The sequence below is a fragment of the Silene latifolia genome, chromosome Y (genome assembly GCF_048544455.1).
Source record: "Silene latifolia isolate original U9 population chromosome Y, ASM4854445v1, whole genome shotgun sequence".
In the NCBI taxonomy this organism is placed as follows: domain Eukaryota; kingdom Viridiplantae; phylum Streptophyta; class Magnoliopsida; order Caryophyllales; family Caryophyllaceae; genus Silene; species Silene latifolia.
This window is the reverse complement of record NC_133538.1, coordinates 291193596-291201743: the sequence shown is the minus strand read 5'-3', so window position 1 is coordinate 291201743 and position 8148 is coordinate 291193596. Positions and strand designations below refer to the sequence as shown.

Sequence of the window (8148 nt, the reverse complement as noted above, 5' to 3'; positions counted from 1 at the left end):
GACTGCCAACGCTGGCAATTAAACTTTTAACTCGTCAAAAATTCATTTTGCCATAAAAAAATCCCGTCTTTCTCTCACAAACATCCAGTAAACCACCTACGCACTTTGCATAAAATAAATTCCTGCAAAAATTATCAAAGGCGCACATATTTTCCAAACCAAGAAATTGCAAATTAAAAGAAATTAAAAAAAAAACAGAAAACTCAAAATGCAAATTGAAAGAAATAACAAAATAAAATTCCTAATTACAATTAATTACAACCCGGGTTACCTCCCGGTTAGCGCTGGTTTAAGAGGTCCCGCACGACCCTTTTACCTCACTTTGCATTATCCGATAACGGGTCGAAGTACAATACCTCGACTTTCTCAACATATGCATCTGATCCGTGATAATGCTTCACATATTGGCCATTAACCTTGAACCTTTATCCAGCAGAGGTCTCCAATTCAACTGACCCGAACTTTGTGACCGCTGTGACCGTGTAAGGGCCAGTCCACCCGGATTTCAGCTTACCAGGAAATAGACGGATACGAGCGTTAAAAAGAAGTACCTTATCGCCAATATTGAATTCGCGCTTGATGATTCTCTTGTCTTGTCAGCGCTTTGTTTTCTCTTTGTAGATCCTTGCATTGTCATAGGCCAGCAGCCTAAATTCCTCTAGCTCATTCAGCTGTGTCATGCGTTTCTCATGAGAGAGGTTAGGATCCAAATTTAAATCACATATAGCCCACCAAGACTTACGCTCTAACTCAACAGGCAAATGACATGTCTTACCATAAATCAATCGGTATGGTGACATTCCGATTGGCGTCTTAAACGCAGTTCTATAAGCCCATAAGACATCATATAACTTAAGACTCCAATTTTTCTGTGATTTAGAAACAACTTTAGCTAAGACTTCTTTCAATTCTCTGTTAGAAACCTCAACCTGAACACTAGTTTGGGGATGATACCCCAAACCTCTACGATGTTGGACACCGAATTTAGTCAATAAAGCACTAAGTTGTTTCTCTTTAAAATGCATTCCCCCATCGCTAATGACAACCCGAGGGACACCAAAACAAGGGAAAATAATCTTTTTAAACAGTTTAATCACAGCTTTTACATCGCAATGGAAAGTAGCAATAGCTTCCACCCATTTGGATACAAAATCTACAGCTACGAGGATATATTTATTACCTTGACTGCTCTGAAAAGGTCCTTGATAATCAATGCCCCAGACATCGAAAATCTCAACCTCAAGAATGCCTACCTGTGGCATCTCATGTCTCTTGGAAATATTCCCCGATCTTTGACAAGCATCGCACTCAAGAACAAAATTGCGACAATAACGCATGCAAAGTTGGCCAATAGAAACCAGATTGGAGTACCTTAGCCATAGTCCGGGATGGACCATGGTGACCACCATAAGCAGAAGAGTGGCAAGCTTCTAGGATATCCTTCACCTCCCATTGAGGCACGCATCTCCGGATGAGACCGTCTGCGTATTCCTTGATAACATAAGGATCGTCCCAAAAATATTGTCTAGCATCATAAGCAAACCGCTTCTTCTGCTGCCATGAAAGCTCGGGTGGTATCCTACCATCACAAAGAAAAGTTAGCAAAATCAGCAAACCACAGAGGTGGATAAGACCCTGAAGTAGTAATAGCTACAGACTCTCATCAGGAAAATAATCATTAATAGGTAACGAATCCTCCCTTTCTGTCAGCTGCAGACGAGATAAGTGGTCAGCCACCACATTCTCAGCTCCTTTCTTGTCTTTTATCTCCAAATCAAACTCCTGCAAAAGGAGTATCCACCTCAAAAGCCTCGGCTTCGCGTCTTTCTTAACAAAGAGAGTCTTCAACGCTGCATGGTCAGTATAAACAATAACCTTAAAACCTAACAAATAAGACCGAAATTTGTCTAAGGCAAAAACTACAGCTAGAAACTCCTTCTCAGTGGTAAAATAATTAACTTGAGCCCCATCCAGAGTTCGGCTCAAAAAATATATGGCATTCAAAGCTTTATTCTTCCGCTGTACCAAAACTGCACCGACCGCATAATCACTGGCATCACACATGATCTCAAATGGGAGGTCCCAATCAGGCGGCTGAATGATTGGCGCAGAAACTAGAGCCTCCTTTAACCTGTTAAAAGCGGTAAGGCACTCATCAGTAAATTCAAAGACAGCATCCTTAAGGATCAAATGTGTAAGTGGTTTAGCAATTTTTGAAAAATCCTTAATGAAACGCCGGTAAAACCCAGCGTGACCAAGGAAACTCCTCACTCCTTTAACATTCACGGGAGGAGGTAATTGCTCAATCACCTGCACCTTTGCCTTATCAACATGTATACCTTTATCAGAAATCAAATGCCCTAACACAACTCCCTCAGTGACCATAAACTGACACTTTTCGCAGTTTAAAACAAGATTAACATCTATACAACGCTGCATGACTTTATCAAGATTAGCTAAACAACGATCAAAGTCATTACCATAAACTGAGAAATCATCCATGAATACCTCCATAATATTCTCTATATAATCAGAAAAAATCCCCATCATGCACCTCTGAAAGGTAGCAGGGGCGTTACACAATCCGAAAGGCATTCTACGATATGCAAAAACACCCGTGGACGGTAAAAGTGGTCTTACTCTGATCGTCCGGATGAATAGGGATCTGAAAGAACCCTGAATATCCGTCTAGAAAACAGAAAAATTTGTTAGAGGCCAGTCTTTCAGTCACTTGGTCAACAAAAGGGAAGGGGAAATGGTCTTTCTTGGTGGCGGCATTTAACTTTCTATAATCAATGCACATCCGCCACCCCGTCACTACTCGAGTTGGTATTAATTCATTTTTCTCATTTTTATCCACGGTAGTCCCTCCTTTCTTCGGGACTACCTGAACTGGGCTAACCCACTTGGAGTTGCCAACTATATAAATAATACCTGCGTCGAGTAGTTTCATCACCTCAGCCATAACAACTTACTGCATCATCGGGTTCAACTTGCGTCGACCCTGTCTGTAAGGCTTGTGGCCGTCCTCCTCTATCCTGTGCATACAAACATCAGGGCTGATGCCCTTAATTTCATCCAAAGAGTAACCCAAAGCCTTCCTGTTTTTCTTAAGCACACACATCAAAGCAGACAGCTGGTCATCATTAAGCTTAGAGCTAATAATAGTTGGGTACTGCTCCGTATCATCTAGAAAAACATACTTAAGATTAGGAGGAAGTGGCTTACGGTCTGGCACTTTTACCTCTACAGCATAGACAGAATCAGCTTCAATGGTGTAGCAAGTGTTTACCAAGTTCTCGTTGGATAGGCTCAAGAGCATCTCATCTTCTTCCTCTGTGAGCTCATAGCTTTCCATTGAGGCTACCAAAGCATCTGGCTCCACAGCATTCTCCACTGTAGTACCTGCACACTCATCTGAACCGGTTAGATCAGCTAAGGGATCCTTGGCTAAGGATTCCATCCAATTGTAACTAACAGCCCTGTCAACAATATCAATGGAATAACACGTATCATCGTCAGCAGTTACCTTGTGAGCAAGACTGAACTCAATGGTGTCCTCCCCTACCTCTAAGGTGATGGTTCCGCGTTTGACATCTATTACAGCCCCAGCTGTATGTAAAAACGGTCTACCTAAAATAATAGGTATCTAACTGTCCTCTGCAATGTCCAAAACAACGAAATCGACAGGAATAAAAAACTTACCCACTCGAACGGGTACATCCTCTAGAACTCCTATAGGTCTCTGAGTCGATCTATTTGCCATTTGAACGGTAATATCAGTCACCTTAAGTCGACCAATAGTTAACCTTTCGCAAACAGAATACGGCATGACACTGACACTGGCCCCTAAGTCACAAAGGGCCTTTCCAATTTCGTGGTTACCTATAGTGCAAGGAATTGAAAAACTACCCGGGTCCTTTAATTTAGGTGGTACATTAATTTGCGAAAGAGCATTACATTCTTCCACAAAAGCAACATTACCATCATCACGAAAGTTTCCCTTACGATTTAAAATTTCTTTCATAAATTTAGCGTAAGAGGGTACTGGTAATTAAATCGATGAAAGGAACCGTTACCTCGAGATTCTCAACCATCTCCGAAACTTACCAAACTTACGCTCCAAATAGTAGCCTTCAAATGCTCCGGATACGGGATCGCAACACAGCCGTAGGGATCAAGAACCTTCGCTCAGAGGTTTAAAACCCCGTCAGATCATCAATGAGTGAAGAATCATGCAAACTAGTTGACTGATTTGCATCCTGTCCTGGGATCTCAGTTGATCGACTGATATGAGTGGTCGATCGACCAACTTGGCTGGGCGTGAATGCTCTGTTCGCAAATGATTTCGTCAGGTGACTCGACGATCGATCGACAATGTTGGTCGATCGACTTCTGTCTTTGGTGTGAATAGTTTCGATCGAAACTATTTTATCTCGACAGCATGCGATCGATCGATCGACAATGTTGGTCGATCGACCAGAAGTACTAGCAGTTGAGCTCGTTTTTGCACCAGAAATTAGACTAGCCTCTTCATCATTTTCCGAGTCTCCTCTTGGCTTGTCGGGACCTTCATAAGAGAGGCCACTTCTGAGATTAATGGCGTTAATCGTTTCAATTGGTCCTTCACATTTGTTTGAAGAATTTTCGACTTGCTTAGCCTCTATATTCTCCAACTGCTTCACAAAATTCTTTGAGGACTCAATCCCGGCTGCTTCCATATTCACCACTTGAATCAAAAGAGTTTGGACCATTTCTCTCAACTTTGCGGTCTCATCTGAATTATGGATAGGAATTTCAACTCTTTCCTTGGAAGCTTCAGAGGCCTCGAGCCTCTCAAGACGGGCAGTAATAGAAGTAATAAGTGTCACGACGGTACTCATTTCATCACTTTTCTTCCGTGAATTCCCACGTGAACTCCTAAACTCAGCTCTATGGACCGCCATCTCCTCAATAGTGTTCCAACCTCTATTCTGACCGGTATTGTTTTGAAACCTACCATTCGCAACAAGCGTCCAGGATAACCTTGTAATCATCATATAAATCATTGTAGAATAAGTTGCAAAGATACCACTGCTGGAAGCCATGGTGAGGGACAGCTCGGACCAAACTTTTGAAACGTCCCCATGCTTCACAAAAATCCTCATCAACTCCTTGCTGGAAACTTGTGATTTTGTTTCTCAAGGCGTCAGTCTTTGAAAGTGGGAAGTACTTCTTGTAGAAGGCTAATGCTAGAGATGTCCAATCCGTGACTCCAGCTGCTACCCTATCAAGGTAGCGGTACCAATCTCGCGCCGAATCCTTCATGGAGTATAAGAACATCAACCCCTTTACTTCATCCCGAGTCACCCCAGTGGTATAGGTATGGAACAAAGAGAGTCCGTGAAAATTTCCATATGCTTCAAGGGGTCCTCATCTGGTAGACCAGCAAACTGATTTCGCTCTACTAAATCGATATAAGAGGAACGAAATTCGAAGTTACCCGTAGTAGGGGTAGGTAACTGGTGCCCCTTTGGAAGATGGTGTTCCTTTGGCTGGAGATTATCATATATTGTAGCCATATTCGCAGAACTGAGTGTACTCAAGCCTTCCTCTCAAAAACCTGTCTTCTAACTGTGCAAAAGCAAAACTAGAAGCAAAGGTAAGCAACGGCCTCAAGGAACCAAAGCTCCTTGAGACAAGAAAAATAAACTAAAAATAAAGCAAACAGAATTACACCGTCTCCCCGGCAACGGCGCCGTACCGTCGTTTTGTATCAAAATTTAATTTATAATTCCAAACTAAAGCTATAGCTAGTGATAGCAAGGGTCGAACCACAGAGAGACAAGATCAATTCTATTTGCTTATTTCAGTCTACAAAAGTAACAATTAATGGGGGTTTGAATTTGGTTGATTCTAACGACTAATTGCTTAAATAAGAATTTCAAGATAAAAGGAAGATCGGGAAATTCGGTTCACCATGGCAATGGTCAGGGCAATAAGGTAGCAGAAATCCTATAATACGGTCTCAGGGGGTATAAGCAAGCCTTTCGATCTATGCTCAAATTAACCTTGCGGTCTTCTAATTCCCCGAAATTTCTCAAAGCTTTCGCTCAAAGGAAATTCCAATCCAATGATAATTCTAATTACTAATCTTTCAATCTAGTAAAAAGGATTATCAAAAGACAACAAGATCGATACGGAAGAATTTATGCTAACAAACAATCCTAATTTATGCCATGGCTCACCTCGTTCCCAATCAAAAATAATTAGCTACGCATGACTAAAACTAAAACAATTGCTAAATTGATAACAAAGAACAAGATTGACATGATTGAATTTAAATAAAAGACAAAAGACAAAAGATGAATTGCTGGAATTAAATTGGTAAAACAAGAATTGAAATAACAATAATTACAAGAAGAGGAAATTTGCATAAAACTTACTAATTGAAAAGATGATCAACGTAATCGAATTCGAGGTTTTCCGTTTCCCCAAAAACTAGATCTAAAAACTGAGTTCTTCAATAATGAAAAGCATAACCTAATAATTGATGCGTTCTACTGATAAAAGATGCCAAAAGTTAATTACAAATTGGGCTTTTAAAAGTCTTAAACGAAAAATCAATATCAGCACACAGACTGGTCGATCGACCGGTCAGCATGGTCGATCGACTGGTCTCCTCAGAACAGTAGCGTCTGCTGTACTTCAATGGTTGATCGACTAGTCAGCATGGTCGATCGACTGGACTGAGCAGTGCAAAGGCTTCTTTCTCTCTTCAAATCAGCTCTTCACTCCAATGCACGCATCCCAAGGTGGATGAATCCGAACTCCCTTCTTCAAAGCTTCCCTGAAGTTGCCTCCGGAGGACGGTTTAGGCTTGAATTAGCTCACTTCCATTCATTCCTACAATAAATCATAGAAAATGCAAAGTAAACCGTTTCAGGAGGAATAGTGGCCTTAAGCCAACAATTATGCAAGGAAATACGTGCCAAAACTACAAATAAAGTGTATATAAAATGCACGTATCATCTTGCAAGGTCCACGGTTCAGTAAGTTTGAAACATTGGTTTAACTCGTTTGCACTTCTCTGTTGCCACTTTGTCAATTGTTGTATTAAACTGGTTTTGGTGGGTGATTTGTAGCTGATGCGTTGGTCCCGTTCCACAGTTCATTCTTAGTTGCATTCATATTTTGCTTGGGGACAAGCAAAGGTTTGGTTTGGGGAGATTTGATGCGTGTATTTTATATAAGGTTTTTACCTCATATTTACACGCATTTCTGTTCTATTTATGTAGCATCTAGCTACAAATACCCCCGAATATTCTACTTTGGTTCGTTTTATGTAATTTGAAGGAATAAACCAAAGTGGAGTTAAATCGGGCCTATTTTGTCCCAATTGCATGCATTTATGGAGAATAAGGAGACGGAACTTGGAATCTAACATTTTGGAGACGCGTGAGCTGGTTTCGGAAGGTGCTTTAAGGTCTTACGTGCCAAGATAGCTCGATCGAGTGATTTATTACTCGATTGAATGCTTTTTATACTCCAAGTTGCTCGATCGAGCAGTTCAAGTATACACAAGAGAAGACTTTGCAAGGATGCTCGATCGAGTGGTTTATTTCCACTCGATCGAGTGGGTTGGTGTTAGTTTGCTCGATCGAGTGGTTTATTTCCACTCGATCGAGTGGTTTATCCTGCTTTAGTTTATTTTCCGCCTAATTTTCGTATAGGCTTTTGTAATTAGTCCATAGATGAGGTTTAGAGTGGATTTTTCGTATAAGACTGAAGGAGGAACAACGTAACTCCTCTCTCTATTCTCTCACACTGACTTTTACTCTATACTTGCTACTATTCTTAGATTTGATTCTTTCTTTCTACACGTTTGCTACACGAATTCGGATTTGTATTGGTACTCTTATTCTTCTTTAATCTCTTAATCTTAATTATTGCTTTAATTCCTTCTCTTCTTTATTGTTATCATAATTGCTTTAATTCGATCTTATTTAGTTGTTATAATGTTTAGTGTTGATTACCTATTTGTTATTATTGTTAGTTCAATGATGATGTGTAGCTAATTCCCCTCTGCTAAGACTATAGGGGATCCATAATTATGAAGGGAAAGTAATCGATTTATTGGGTTAATGCTGGTATAATCTTTGTTGTTAA

At 40.6% G+C, this 8148-nt stretch overlaps 1 non-coding gene across 1 annotated transcript; it reads left to right on the top strand.

Moving 5' to 3' along the window:
- The first annotated feature begins 5080 nt into the window (after positions 1 to 5080).
- On the top strand, positions 5081 to 5189 carry LOC141635309 (small nucleolar RNA R71). Its single transcript, XR_012540007.1, has one exon. It is a non-coding gene; the product is annotated as a small nucleolar RNA R71 (small nucleolar RNA).
- Positions 5190 to 8148: the final 2959 nt, after the last annotated feature.